Below are 12,720 nucleotides of genomic sequence, written 5' to 3' on the forward strand. Positions count from 1 at the left end.
CAGGAAAGGATCAAAGCACAGACTCTAAGAAGTCTCACTCTTCTTGCACTTAAGGCGGCATTGTGCCTTTGGATTTACCTCCGATGTGATTTCTGTGTTTCATCGTCAATGTGAAGGTCCAAGGAATACATTGAACCTGCAGTGGTTTATCGGAAAGTAATACTGGTCTCACAGGAAAGGATCAAATCACAGACTCTAAGAAGTGTCACTCTACTTGCACTTAATGCGGCATTGTGCCTTTTGTATTTAATTCCGGTGCGATTTCTGTGTTTCATCGTCAATGTGAAGGTCCAAGGAATACATTGAACCTGCAGTGGTTTATCGGAAACTAATTCTGGTCTCACAGGAAAGGATCAAAGCACAGACTCTAAGAAAAGTCACTCTTCTTGCACTTAACGCGGCATTGCGCCTTTTGTATTTAATTCCGATGCGATTTCTGTGTTTCATCGTCAATGTGAAGGTCCAAGGAATACATTGACCCTGCAGAGGAGTATCGGAAACTAATACTGGTCTCACAGGAAAGGATCAAAGCACAGACTCTAAGAAGTCTCACTCTTCATGCACTTAAGGTGGCACTGCGCATTTTGTATTTAATTCCGATGTAATTTCAGGGGTTTATCGTCAATGTGTTTGTCCAGGGAATACATTGAACCTGCAGAGGTGTGTCAGAATTTAATACTGGTCTCACAGGGAATGCTCAAAACACCGACTGTAAGAGGAGTCTCTATTCTTATTTTTAAGGCGGCATTGTGCCTTTTGTATTTAATTCCGACGCGCTTTCTGTGTTTCATCGTCAATGTGAAGGTCCAAGGAGTACATTGAACCTGCAGTGGTGTGTCGGAAACTAATACTGGTCTTACATGAAAGGACCAAAGCACAGACTCTAAGAAGTCACACTCTTCTTGCACTTAAAGCGGCATTGTGCCTTTTGAATTTAATACCGATGAGATATCTGTGTTTCATCGTCAATGTGAAGGGCCAAGGAATACATTAAACCTGGAGTGGTGTATGGGAAACTAATACTGGTCTCTCAGGAATGAATCAAAGCACAGATTCTAAGAAGTCTCACTCTTCTTGCACTTAAGTCGCATTGTGCCTTTTGTATTTAATTCCGATGCGATTTCTATGTTTCATCGTCAATGTGAAGGTCCAAGGAATACATTGAACCTGCAGTCGTGTATCGGTAACTAATACTGGTCTCACAGGAAAGGATCAAAGCACAGACTCTAAGAAGTCTCACTCTTCTTGCGCTTAAGGCGGCATTGTGCCTTTTGTATTTAATTCCGATCTAATTTCAGTGTTTCATCATCAACTTATACGTCCAAGGAATACATTGAAGCTACAGTGGTGTATCGGAAAGTAATACTGGTCTCACAGAGAATGATCAAAACACCGCCTGAAAAAAGAGTCTCTATTCTTGTACTTAAGGCGGCATTGTGCCTTTTGTATTTAATTACGATGCGATTTCTGTGATTCATCATCAATGTGAAGGTCCAAGGAATACATTGAACCTGCAGTGGTGTATCGGAAACTAATACTGGTCTCACAGGAGAGGATCAAAGCACAGACTCTAAGAAGTCTCACTCTTCTTGTACTTATGGCGGCATTGTGCCTTTTGTATTTAATTCCGATGCGATTTCTGTGTTTCATCGTAAATGAGAAGGTCCAAGGAATACATTGACCTGCAGTGGAGTATCGGAAACTAATACTGGTCTCAGAGGAAGTGATCAATGCACAGACTCTAAGAAGTCTCACTCTTCTTGCACTTAAGGCGGCATTGTTTTTTTTTTGTATTTAATTCCTATGCGATTTCTGTGTTTTATCGTCAATGTGTAGGTAAAAGCAATAGATTGAACCAGCTGTGGTGTATCGGAAACTAATACTGGTGTCACAGGAAAGGATCAAAGCACAGACTCTAAAAAGTGTCACTCTTCTTGCGCTTAATGAGGCATTGTGCCTTTTGTATTTAATTCCGATGCGATTTCTGTGTTTCATCGTCAATGTGAAGGTCCAAGGAATACATTGACCCTGCAGTGGAGTATCGGAAACTAATACTGGTCTCACAGGAAAGGATCAAAGCACAGATTCTAAGAAGTCTCACTCTCCTTGCACTTAAGGTGGCACTGCGCCTTTTGTATTTAATTCCGATGTAATTTCAGTGGTTTATCGTCAATGTGTATGTCCTAGGAATACATTGACCCTGCAGTGGTGTATCGGAAACTAATACTGGTTTCACAGAGAATGCTCAGAACACCGTCTGTAAGAAGAGTCTCTATTCTTGTACTTAAGGCGGCATTGTGCCTTTTGTATTTAATTGCGATGCGATATCTGTGTTTCATCGTCAATGTGAAGGTCCAAGACACACATTGACCCTTTAGTGGTGTATCGGAAACTAAAACTGGTCTCACAGGAAAGGATCATAGCACAGACTCTAAGAAGTCTCACTCTTCTTGCATTTAAGGCGGCATTGCGCCTTTTGTATTTAATTCCGATGTAATTTCAGTGGTTCATCGGCAACGTGTATGTCGTAAGAATACATTGAACATGCAGTGGTGTATCGGAAACTAAGACTTGTCTCACAGGGAATGCTCAAAGCACCGACTTTAAGAAGAGTCTTTTTTTTTGAACTTAAGGCGGCATTTTGCCTTTTGTATTTATTTCCAATGCGATTTCTGTGTTTCATCATCAATGTGAAGGTCCAAGGAATACATTGAACTTGCAGTGGTGTATCGGAAACTAATACTGGTCTCACAGGAGAGGATCAAAGCACAGACTCTAAGAAGTCTCACTCTTCTTGCACTTAAGGCGGCATTGTGCCTTTTGTATTTAATTCCGATGCGATTTCTGTGTTTCAGCGTCAATTTGAAGGTCCAAGGAATACATTGAACCTGCAATGGAGTATCGGCAACTAATACTGGTCTCATAGGAAAGGATCAATGCACAGCCTCTAAGAAGTCTCACTCTTCTGGCACTTAAGGCGGCATTGTGCCTTTTGTATTTAATTCCGATACGATTTCTGTGTTTCATCGTCAATGTGAAGGTATAAGGAATACATTGAACCTGCAGTGGTGTATCGGAAACTAATACTGGTCTCACAGGAAAGGATCAAAGCACAGACTCTAAGAAGTCTCACTCTTCATGCACTTAAAGCGGCATTGTGCCTTTTGAATTTAATACCGATGAGATATCTGTGTTTCATCGTCAATGTGAAGGTCCAAGGAATACATTAAACCTGGAGTGGTGTATGGGAAACTAATACTGGTCTTACAGGAAAGAATCAAAGCACAGACTCTAAGAAGTCTCACTCTTCTTGCGCTTAAGGCGGCATTGTGCCTTTTGTATTTAATTCCGATCTAATTTCAGTGTTTCATCATCAACTTATACGTCCAAGGAATACATTGAACCTGCAGTGGTGTACCGGAAAGTAATACTGGTCTCACAGAGAATGCTCAAAACACCGCCTGAAAGAAGAGTCTCTATTCTTGTACTTAAGGCGGCATTGTGCCTTTTGTATTCAATTACGATGCGATTTCTGTGATTCATCATCAATGTGAAGGTCCAAGGAATACATTGAACCTGCAGTGGTGTATCGGAAACTAATACTGGTCTCACAGGAGAGGATCAAAGCACAGACTCTAAGAAGTCTCACTCTTCTTGCACTTAAGGCTGCATTGTGCCTTTTGTATTTAATTCCGATGCGATTTCTGTGTTTCAGCGTCAATTTGAAGGTCCAAGGAATACATTGAACCTGCAGTGGAGTATCGGCAACTAATACTGGTCTCATAGGAAAGGATCAATGCACAGCCTCTAAGAAGTCTCACTCTTCTGGCACTTAAGGCGGCATTGTGCCTTTTGTATTTAATTCCGATACGATTTCTGTGTTTCATCGTCAATGTGAAGGTATAAGGAATACATTGAACCTGCAGTGGTGTATCGGAAACTAATACTGGTCTCACAGGAAAGGATCAAAGCACAGACTCTAAGAAGTCTCACTCTTCATGCACTTAAGGTGGCACTGCGCATTTTGTATTTAATTCCGATGTAATTTCAGGGGTTTATCGTCAATGTGTTTGTCCAGGGAATACATTGAACCTGCAGAGGTGTGTCAGAATTTAATACTGGTCTCACAGGGAATGCTCAAAACACCGACTGTAAGAGGAGTCTCTATTCTTATATTTAAGGCGGCATTGTGCCTTTTGTATTTAATTCCGACGCGATTTCTGTGTTTCATCGTCAATGTGAAGGTCCAAGGAGTACATTGAATCTGCAGTGGTGTTTCGGAAACTAATACTGGTCTTACAGGAAAAGACCAAAGCACAGACTCTAAGAAGTCACACTCTTCTTGCACTTAAAGCGGCATTGTGCCTTTTGAATGTAATACCGATGAGATATCTGTGTTTCATCGTCAATGTGAAGGTCCAAGGAATACATTAAACCTGGAGTGGTGTATGGGAAACTAATACTGGTCTCACAGGAAAGAATCAAAGCACAGACTCTAAGAAGTCTCACTCTTCTTGCACTTAAGTCGCATTGTGATTTTTGTATTTAATTCCGATGCGATTTCTATGTTTCATCGTCAATGTGTAGGTCCAAGGAATACATTGAACCAGCAGTCGTGTATCGGAAACTAATACTGGTCTCACAGGAAAGGATCAAAGCACAGACTCTAAGAAGTCTCACTCTCCTTGCGCTTAAGGCGGCATTGTGCCTTTTATATTTAATTCCGATCTAATTTCAGTGTTTCATCATCAACTTATACGTCCAAGGAATACATTGAACCTGCAGTGGTGTACCGGAAAGTAATACTGGTCTCACAGAGAATGCTCAAAACACCGCCTGAAAGAAGAGTCACTATTCTTGTACTTAAGGCGGCATTGTGCCTTTTGTATTCAATTACGATGCGATTTCTGTGATTCATCATCAATGTGAAGGTCCAAGGAATACATTGAACCTGCAGTGGTGTATCGGAAACTAATACTGGTCTCACAGGAGAGGATCAAAGCACAGACTCTAAGAAGTCTCACTCTTCTTGCACTTAAGGCTGCATTGTGCCTTTTGTATTTAATTCCGATGCGATTTCTGTGTTTCATCGTCAATGTGAAGGTATAAGGAATACATTGAACCTGCAGTGGTGTATCGGAAACTAATACTGGTCTCACAGGAAAGGATCAAAGCACAGACTCTAAGAAGTCTCACTCTTCTTGCACTTAAGGGGGCACTGCGCCCTTTGTATTTAATTCCGATGTAATTTCAGTGGTTTATCGTCAATGTGTATGTCCTAGGAATACATTGAACCTGCAGTGGAGTATCGGAAACAAATTCTGGTCTCACAGGAAAGGATCAAAGCACAGACTCTAAGAAGTCTCACTCTTCTTGCACTTAAGGCGGCATTGTGAGTTTTGTATTCAATTCCGATTTAATTTCAGTGTTTCATCGTCAATGTGTATGTCCAAGGAATACATTGAACCTGCAGTGGTGTGTCAGAGACTAATACTGGTCTCACAGGGAATGCTCAAAACACCGACTGTAAGAGGAGTCTCTATTCTTATATTTAAAGCTCCATTGTGCCTTTTGTATTTAATTCCGGCGCGATTTCTGTGTTTCATCGTCAATGTGAAGGTCCAAGGAGTACATTGAACCTGCAGTGGTGTGTCGGAAACTAATACTGGTCTCACAGGAAAGGACCAAAGCAGAGACTCTAAGAAGTCACAATCTTCTTGCACTTAAGGCGGCATTGAGCCTTTTGTATTTAATTCCGAAGCGATTTCTGTGTTTCATCGTCAATGTGAATGTCCAACAAATAAATTGAACCTGCAGTGGTGTGTCGGAAACTAATACTGTTATCGCAGGAGAGGATCAAAGCACGGACTCTAAGATGTCTCACTCTTCTTGCACTTAAGGCGGCATTGTGGATTTTGTATTTAATTCCGATGCGATTTCTGTGTTTCATCGAGATTGTGAACGTCGAAGGAATACATTGAACCTGCAGTGATGTATCAGAAACTAATACTGGTCTCATAGGAAAGGATCAAAGCACCGACTGTAAGAAGAGTCTCTATTCTTGTACTTAAGGCGGCGTTGTGCCGTTTGTATTTAATTGCGATGCGATTTCTCTGTTTCATCATCAATGTGAAGGTCTAATGAATACGTTGAACCTGCAGTGGTGTATCGGAATCTAATACTTGTTCACAGGAAGGGATCGAAGCACAGACTCTAAGAAGTCGCACTCTTCTTTCACTTAAGTAACATTGTGCCATTTGTATTTAATTCCGATCTAATTTCAGTGTTTCATCGTCAATATGTATGTCCAAGGAATACATTGAACCTGCAGTGGTGTGTCAGAAACTAATACTGGTCTCACAGGGAATGCTCAAAACACTGACTGTAAGAAGAGTCTCTATTCTTATACTTAAGGCGGCATTGTGCGTTTTGTATATAATTCCGATGCGATTTCTGTGTTTTATCGTCAATGTGAAGGTCCAAGGAATACATTGAACCTGCAGTGGTGTATCGGAAACTAATACTGGTCTCACAGGAGAGGATCAAAGCACAGACTCTAAGATGTCTCACTCTTCTTGCACTTAAGGCGGCATTGTGGCTTTTGTATTTGATTCCGATGCGATTTCTGTGTTTCATCGTCAATGTGTATGTCCAAGGAATACTTTGAACCTGCAGTGGTGTATCGGAAACTAATACTGGTCTCACAAGAAAGGACAAAGCACAGACTCTAAGAAGTCTCACTCTCCTTGCACTTAAGGCGGCATCGTGCCTTTGGATTTATCTCCGATGTGATTTCTGTGTTTCATCGTCAATGTGAAGGTCCAAGGAATTCATTGAACATGCAGTGGTTTGCGGAAACTAATACTGGTCTCACGGGAAAGGATTAAGGCACAGACTCTAAGAAGTGTCACCCTTCTTGCACTTAATGCGGCATTGTGCTTTTTGTATTTTATTCCGATGCGATTTCTGTGTTTCATCGTCAATGTGAAGGTCCAAGGAATACATTGAACCTGCAGTGGAGTATCGGAAACTAATACTGGTCTCACAGGAAAGGATCAAAGCACAGAATCTAAGAAGTCTCACTCTTCTTGCACTTAAGGTGGCACTGCGCCTTTTGTATTTAATTCCGATGTAATTTCAGTGGTTTGTCGTCAATGTGTATGTCCTAGGAATACATTGAACCTGCAGTGGTGTATCGGAAACTAATACTGGTCTCACAGGAAGGGATCAAAGCACAGACTCTAAGTAGTCTCACTCTTCTTGCACTTAAGGCGGCATTGTGAGTTTTGTATTTAATTCCGATTTAATTTCAGTGTTTCATCGTCAATGTGTATGTCCAAGGAATACATTGAACCTGCAGTGGTGTGTCAGAAACTAATACTGGTCTCACAGGGAATGCTCAAAACACCGACTGTAAGAGGAGTCTCTATTCTTATATTTAAGGCGGCATTGTGCCTTTTGTATTTAATTCCGACGCGATTTCTGTGTTTCATCGTCAATGTGAAGGTCCAAGGAGTACATTGAACCTGCAGTGGTGTGTCGGAAACTAATACTGGTCTCACAGGAAAGGACCAAAGCAGAGAGTCTAAGAAGTCACACTCTTCTTGCACTTAAAGCGGCATTGTGCCTTTTGTATTTCATACCGATGAGATAACTGTGTTTCATCGTCAATGATAATGTCCAAGGAATACATTGAACCTGCAGTGGTGTATCGGAAACTAATACTGGTCTCACTGGAAAGGATCAAAGCACAGACTCTAAGAAGTTTCACTCTTCTTGCACTTAAGGTGGCACTGCGCCCTTTGTATTTATTTCCGATGTAATTTCAGTGGTCTATCGTCAATGTGTATGTCCTAGGAATACATTGAACCTGCAGTGGTGTATCGGAAACAAATTCTGGTCTCACAGGAAAGGATCAAATCACAGAGGGTATCAGTGATCATAAGTCAGTGGTTGCATCAATGACTACAAGTGTAATAAGAAATGCCAAGAAAGGAAGGAAAATATATTTGCTTAACAAGAGTGATAGGGCACAAATCGCAGAATATCTGAGTGACCACCATCAAACGTTTATTTCTGAGGAAGATGATGTGGAACAAAAATGGAAAAAATTCAGAAACATCGTCCAGTACTCCTTAGATAAGTTCGTACCGACTAAGGTCCAAAGCGAGGGGAAAGATCCACCGTGGTATAACAATCATGTACGAAAGGTACTACGGAAACAAAGAAAGCTTCATCATAGGTTTAAGAGTAGTCGAATCATAGCTGATAAGGAAAAGCTGAACGAAGCGAAAAAGAGCGTAAAGAGAGCAATGAGAGAAGCATTCAACGAATTCGAACATAAAACATTGGCAAACAATCTAAACAAGAACCCTAAAATGTTTTGGTCATATGTAAAATCGGTAAGCGGATCTAAATCCCCTATTCAGTCACTCGTTGACCACGATGGAACCGAAACAGAGGACGACCGAAGAAAGGCAGAAATACTGAATTCAGTGTTCCGAAACTGTTTCACTGCGGAAAATCGTAACACGGTCCCTGACTTCAGCCGTCGCACGGACGCCAAAATGGAAAATATTGAAATAAACGATATCGGAATTGAAAAACAACTGCTATCACTTAGTAGCTGAAAAGCATCCGGACCAGACGAGATACCCTTTTGATTCTACAGTGATTATGCTAAAGAACTTGCCCTCTTTCTATCAGCAATTTATCGTAGATCGCTGGAAGAACGTAAAGTACCTAGCGACTGGATGAAAGCGCAGGTCGTTCCCATTTTCAAGAAGGGTCATAAATCAGATGCGAATAATTATAGGCCTATTTCGCTTACGTCAATATGTTGTAGAATAATGGAACATGTTTTGTGTTCTCGTATTATGACGTTCTTAGATAATACAAACCTCCTTCATCATAACCAACATGGATTCCGCAAACAGAGATCATGTGAAACTCAGCTCGCCCTATTTGCCCAAGAAATTCACAGTGCCGTAGACACTGGCGAGCAGATTGATGCCGTATTCCTGGACTTCAGGAAGGCATTTGATACGGTTCCGCACTTACGTTTAGTGAAAAAAATACGAGCTTACCGAATATCGGACCAGGTTTGTGATTGGATTCAGGATTTCCTAGAAGAAAGAACACAACATGTCATTCTTAACGGTTCAAAATCTGCAGATGTAGAGGTAATTTCGGGAGTACCGCAGGGAAGCGTGATAGGACCTTTATTGTTTACAATATACATAAATGACTTAGTTGACAACATCGGTAGCTCCGTGAGGCTATTTGCAGATGACACGGTTGTCTACAAGAAAGTAGCAACATCAGAAGACTCGTACGTACTCCAGGAGGACCTGCAGAGGATTAATGCATGGTGCGACAGCTGGCAGCTTTCCCTAAACGTAGATAAATGTAATATAATGCGCATACATAGGGGCAGAAATCCATTCCAGTACGATTATGCCATAGGTGGTAAATCATTGGAAGCGGTAACGACCGTAAAATACTTAGGAGTTACTATCCGGAGCGATCTGAAGTGGAATGATCACATAAAACAAATAGTGGGAAAAGCAGGCGCCAGGTTAAGATTCATAGGAAGAATTCTAAGAAAATGTGACTCATCGACGAAAGAAGTAGCTTACAAAACGCTTGTTCGTCCGATTCTTGAGTACTGCTCATCAGTATGGGACCCTTACCAGGTTGGATTAATAGAAGAGATAGACATGATCCAGCGAAAAGCAGCGCGATTCGTCATGGGGGCATTTAATCAGCGCGAGAGCGTTACGGAGATGCTGAACAAGCTCCAGTGGCGGACACTTCAAGAAAGGCGTTACGCAATACGGAGAGGTTTATTATCGAAATTACGAGAGAGCACATTCCGGGAAGAGATGGGCAACATATTACTACCGCCCACATATATCTCGCGTAATGATCACAACTAAAAATCCGAGAAATTAGAGCAAATACGGAGACTTACAAGCAGTCGTTCTTTCCACGCACAATTCGTGAATGGAACAGGGAAGGGGGGATCAGATAGTGGTACAATAAGTACCCTCCGCCACACACCGTAAGGTGGCTCGCGGAGTATAGATGTAGATGTAGACTCTATGAAGTCTCACTCTTCTTGCACTTAAGGCGGCATTGTGAGTTTTGTATTCAATTCCGATTTAATTTTAGTGTTTCATCGTCAATGTGTATGTCCAAGGAATACATTGAACCTGCAGTGGTGTGTCAGAGACTAATACTGGTCTCACAGGGAATGCTCAAAACACCGACTGTAAGAGGAGTCTCTATTCTTATATTTAAGGCGCCATTGTGCCTTTTGTATTTAATTCCGACGCGATTTCTGTGTTTCATCGTCAATGTGAAGGTCCAAGGAGTACATTGAACCTGCAGTGGTGTGTCGGAAACTAATACTGGTCTCACAGGAATGGACCAAAGCACAGACTCTAAGAAGTCACACTCTTCTTGCACTTAAAGCGGCATTGTGCCTTTTGTATTTAATTGCGATCCGATTTCTGTGTTTCATCATCAATGTGAAGGTCCAATGAATACATTGAAGCTGCAGTGGTGTATCGGAATCTAATACTGGTTCACAGGAAATAATCGAAGCACAGACTCTAAGAAGTCGCACTCTTCTTTCACTTACGTAACATTGTGCCATTTGTATTTAATTCCAATCTAATTTCAGTGTTTCATCGTCACGTGTGTGTCCAAGGAATACATTGAACCTGCAGTGGTGTATCGGAAACTAATACTGGTCTCACAGGAAATGCTCAAAGCACCGACTGTATGAAGATTCTCTATTCTAGTACTTATGGCGGCATTGTGCTTTTGTATTTAATTGCGATGCGATTTCTGTGTTTCATCATCAATGTGAAGGTCCAAGGAATACATTGAACTTGCAGTGGTGTATCGGAAACTAATACTGGTCTCACAGGGAAAGCTCAAAGCACCGACTGTAAGAAGAGTCTCTATTCTTGTACTTAAGGCGGCATTGTGCCTTTTGCATTTAATTCCGATGCGATTTCTGCATTTCATCGTCAATGTGAAGGTCCAAGGAATACATCGAACCTGCAGTGGTGTATTGGAAGCTGATACTGGCCTCACGGGAAAGGATCAAAGCACAGACTCTAAGAGGTCTCACTCTTCTCGCATTTAAGGCGGCATTGTGCCTTTTGTATTTAATTCCGAGGCGCTTTCTGTGTTTCATCGTCAATGTGAAGGTCCAAGGAATACATTGAATCTGCAGTGGTATATCGGAAACCGATACTGGTCTCACAGGAAAGGATCAAAGCACAGACTCTAAGAAGTCACACGCCTCTTGCACTTAAGGCGGCATTGAGCCTTTTGTATTTAATGCCGATGCGATTTCAGTGTTTCATCGTCAATGTGAATGTCTAACAAATATATTGAACCTGCAGTGGTGTATCGGAAATTAATACTGGTATCGCAGGAGAGGATCAAAGCACAGACTCTAAGATGTCTCACTCTTCTTGCACTTAAGGCGGCATTGTGGCTTTTGTATTTGATTCCGATGCGATTTCTGTGTTTCATCGTGATTGTGAAGGTCGACGGAATACTTTGAACCAGCAGTGATGTATCAGAAACTAACACTGGTCTCATAGGAAAGGAGAGTCTCTATCCTTGTACTTAAGGCGGCATTGTGCCTTTTGTATTTAATTGCGATGCGATTTCTGTGTTTCATCATCAATGTGAAGGTCCAATGAATACATTGAACCTGCAGTGGTGTGTCAGAAACTAATACTGGTCTCACAGGGAATGCTCAAAACACTGACTGTAAGAAGAGTCTCTATTCTTATATTTAAGGTGGCATTGACCTTTTGTATGTAATTCCGACGCGATTTCTGTGTTTCATGGTCAATGTGAAGGTCCAAGGAGTACATTGAACCTGCAGTGGTGTGTCGGAAACTAATACTGGTCTCACAGGAAAGGACCAAAGCAGAGACTCTAAGAAGTCACACTCTTCTTGCACTTAAAGCGGCATTGTGCCTTTTGTATTTAATACCGATGAGATAACTGTGTTTCATCGTCAATGATAATGTCCAAGGAATACATTGAACCTGCAGTGGTGTATCGGAAACTGATACTGGTCTCACAGGAAAGGATCAAAGCACAGACTCTAAGAAGTCTCACTCTTCTCGCACTTAAAGCGGCATTGTGCCTTTTCTATTTAATTGCGATGCGATTTCTGTGTTTCATCATCAATGTGAAGGTGCAATGAATACATTGAAGCTGCAGTGGTGTATCGGAATCTAATACTGGTTCACAGGAAATAATCGAAGCACAGACTCTAAGAAGTCGCACTCTTCTTTCACTTAAGTAACATTGTGCCATTTGTATTTAATTCCGATCTAATTTCAGTGTTTCATCGTCACGTGTGTGTCCAAGGAATGCATTGAACCTGCAGTGGTGTATCGGAAACTAATACTGGTCACACAGGGAATGCTCAAAGCACCGACTGTATGAAGAGTCTCTTTTCTAGTACTTATGGCGGCATTGTGCTTTTGTATTTAATTGCGATGCGATTTCTGTGTTTCATCATCAATGTGAAGGACCAAGGAATACATTGAACTTGCAGTGGTGTATCGGAAACTAATACTGGTCTCACAGGAGAGGATCAAAGCACACACTCTAAGAAGTCTTACTCTTCTTGCGCTTAAGGCGGCATTGTGCATTTTGTATTTAATTCCGATGTGATAT

This window comes from Schistocerca americana, chromosome 7 (assembly GCF_021461395.2).
Source record: "Schistocerca americana isolate TAMUIC-IGC-003095 chromosome 7, iqSchAmer2.1, whole genome shotgun sequence".
In the NCBI taxonomy this organism is placed as follows: domain Eukaryota; kingdom Metazoa; phylum Arthropoda; class Insecta; order Orthoptera; family Acrididae; genus Schistocerca; species Schistocerca americana.